At 39.3% G+C, this 3,552-nt stretch overlaps 1 pseudogene; it reads right to left on the reverse strand.

Annotated features, from left to right (window-relative positions):
• Positions 1-3,495, reverse strand: part of LOC107672599 (forkhead box protein N4-like) — an 11,084-nt pseudogene extending 7,589 nt beyond the window's left edge.
• Positions 3,496-3,552: the final 57 nt, after the last annotated feature.

The following is a 3,552-nucleotide window of genomic DNA, read 5'->3' on the forward strand; positions in this document are numbered from 1 at the left end:
TCACAGTAGAGTCAGCTGTCTTAACCGCGCACACATACCAGCTTCATCACTGTGTCTGTCACACGACTCTGTTCCCCTTTCGGGCTCTGTCTTTACATTTATTTTGAAAGATGACGCTCGCGATTATGGTAAGGGGCGTTACATTTCCGACGAGTGCTTGCGGTGTTCGGCCAGTCACAATGCACTGGGTCAGCTGGCCAATCAGAGCAGACTGCGCTTGTCAGAAGGAGGGTCTTTGTAGAAAACGAAGCGTTTGAGAGAGGCGGAGCATAGAGGACCTACAATAATGTACAGTATTTGAAAAATAATGCGTTTTCTGAACATTAAAGCATGTCAACATATTCTGTTACACCAAATACACAAAATAATGATCTTTAAAAAAGCATCATATGACCCCTTTAATGATTTATAAATGAAAGTTATTATAAAGTGTTACCAATTGCTATTATATATTTAAATATTATAGAAAATATTGTATATTATAATGTATAAATATTATATTTAAGTGTGTAGAATCCTTCACACAAAGCCTGAGAAATTAGATCTAAAACTGATTTTGACATGACTATAACCGACAATTTAATGTTGCCAAGAAGAGCATCCACTTGTCTTGCCAGACAATGGCTGCACTGTAATGTCAGAAGCACATAAATATTTAATTTTTGAACGTTGTCTTACACTGCAGGTCTGAGATTGATGCCCAGATATAATAAAGGAAAATAATAATAATAGTATTCGTTATAGTATACTGACTTTAAAACTGTGCTTCAGTAATTGGGAGGAGAGGGGGCTTTATTTTGGAAAAAATTCATAACATGCCACATAAACTCAAATTTAGGATCGTCAAGAAAAGGGGGCCTACATCCTTGTACTTATTAGCATTTCTGAAGTCTAATTGTAAACCCAGCTGTGTATTGTACAGTTTACGGTCATTAGGGTGCAGTTATACAAGTGGAAGAAAAAATGATTTTATTTGCTCATTGATGCAAACCATTACGTGTCCCACAGAAAGGGGGAGGCGGGCGTACACAGTCACGGTTTATCACAGCTCAAGTCGCCCTCGTTTACATTCTTATTGGGAGCCACTTCTCCTTGGTGACCCGTGGGGGCCCCCGCCAAGGTCCTCAATCCCTCCGTGTGCCGACAGCGGGCGTGTAAACAGAGCTGATGCTTTCTGACAGATCCATTCAGAGCAAAGATGATGTATTCTCTCGCTCCTTTCTTTTTTCACAAACCCCAATTCCCTGCCTCTCAAAACACACCTTTATTTTACAGAATAGGGAAGGAGGAGATTGTATTAAGATTAGCAGTGCTCTCCTTCTTCCCAAAATTATCTTTTTATTCTCTAATCTGCTCAAGGTTCAAAAGCAATGGGTTCAGCCATCAAAGGAAATCACCCCCTACCTGTATTCTTGTGCGGAGATGTGGTGACTTTGCACAGGGTTTTCATGAATTCCTGACATCCTGGTTGTAATTCCACTTTCAATCATCTTCTGGCAGATAAAATGCAAGTAAATGAACAATGCAAAGCAGAGAATAAAAGGAATTTTAGAAATGTGCATTTGGTCCTGAGAAAGTGCAAATACACTTTTTCCAAACAAACAAACAAACAATCTGACATGAAATCACCACATAGCCACGTGAGAACACATTAATTTGCAAATATTAATAAAGTAGGAAAGTAGGCAAAAACTTGAGACATAATAACTGATCAAGAAAAGAAAAGAGATAAAAATGTAATTGTATCTATTACATTTTTGCAGTGTTGATGTGATATTTGCTTTGTTGACAAAACTGAGATCATCAGACGTCATCAGTCACCGTTACCTGCTCGCGCGTCTCAATATTTAATATAGCTACGCCATATTGAATTTAACAGAAAACGTTAAGTATTTTTTTTAAATAGTCGAGAAACGTTTTGCAGTTGTCTTCAAAGCACCAGCTAATAAATAAAGTCATATATTTACGTCACACATCAATGTTCATGCTGTATTATATGTCAGCCCGAAACAGGTGCGCTTATCTTGGCTTATTTAAAAATGACAATAATAAAAACATGAAATCTTACCTGTTAATGCTGAAGTTGTTCTGGGGTATAGAAAATCTTGGATAACGAGACAGACGAAAGCTCTACTGTTGGTCAGGGCACTTGTTGTCCCGCAAGAAAAAAAACCGTTTTTAAAATTCCCGCGAGCCGTGTAGAGGGGAGGAGGAGGGCTCGCGCTCTGACTGACAGCTGTTGCCTCGCCTCCACAATCACGTGAATTATCTGTCAGTGCCTCTCACCTACTGCTTTCCAATGTTTTTAGTCAATACTTCTCTTCTGCAAATATGCGTTTTCCGTCCACAGGTGCGCTTTTACAGGTCCGGTACAACTTCTTTTCCCCAAAAAACAGAAATGAAAAAACTGAGAGTTTAGACAAAATCCTCTGTTTCTGCTGGAAGCAACGTTTTACACACTGTGGATTCCTATAAGCTCGGAAAAAAGCGAATATACGCTTCTATAAACCCGGAGACATGTAACAAGTTGAGCAGTGATTTCAATGTTCCCCTGTAGCCATTGGCAACACAAAATAACACTTATTTTTACATAGAAACAGTATTTATACAGGTCTAAAGAAAGACGCATCCTCTCCGTGCGGGTCTGTGAGATATTCTGTCCCAATAAGAGCAGTAAGTAGTTCAGGGTACTGCTCTTGATTTAACCGCCTTTGAAGCCGCGTCGTTTGGTCACACTGCGGCGGGAAAAACGCGCTGAGTGGCGCGCGCTGGACTCGACTGATATCTCACAGATATGACAGGCTCGGCTCGGGGTTCCAAATGTAAGCGCACGCAGTGACTTAAAGGCTCTCCTTTGAGTTTGAAATAAATATGAAAGACAGCAAATAATGATATTGAGATTACACAAAGTGTGTTTGTTTTAAAACTGTTCACAGTCATTTATTTGGACACTTGAACTACGTGCACATATCTAATTATGCTTATAATTACAGGTATTATTATTGTAATTAATAATAGTAAGATTAACGTTTAATATTTGGATAGTGGATAGCGGAGAAAGGAATCCAGAATAAGTGCATAGCAACTACCAGAAAAGGGCACTTCCACAGTTCTTCATAATTTGATAATTTTCTGTTTTTCTTTAAACGTAACAAAAGGAAACTTTTTGAATTTTGAGCTATAGGTTTCAAATCCTGTGGGAAGTGATCCGGTAATTGACTTGAACCACATGGGACACTACAGATGGTAAATCGCGAAGTCACAATGGTCACAATCAATGCGCGCTTGCAACGGACAAAAAGACGCTCCTACAGAAGAGCGCTGGGTCCTAAAGCCCGCGTTGGCTTCTCTCAGGCTCAGCCACTGAACTGATGCACTATTTGCAAAGTTTGTAATGTAATGGGAAAGATATTGTAAATATAGCCTACTGTATAAAAACCTGTCAGTTGGATTAAGTTACCTTGTCATACAAAGGCATTTTAGATTAACAGTCATTCTTGAGACGTGGGACAAAACAGGTCCAGCAAGGGTAACTGCTGTTAGCTTTAAAAA

This window comes from Sinocyclocheilus anshuiensis, unplaced genomic scaffold (genome assembly GCF_001515605.1).
Source record: "Sinocyclocheilus anshuiensis isolate Anshui unplaced genomic scaffold, SAMN03320099.WGS_v1.1 scaffold100, whole genome shotgun sequence".
Lineage (NCBI taxonomy): Eukaryota > Metazoa > Chordata > Actinopteri > Cypriniformes > Cyprinidae > Sinocyclocheilus > Sinocyclocheilus anshuiensis.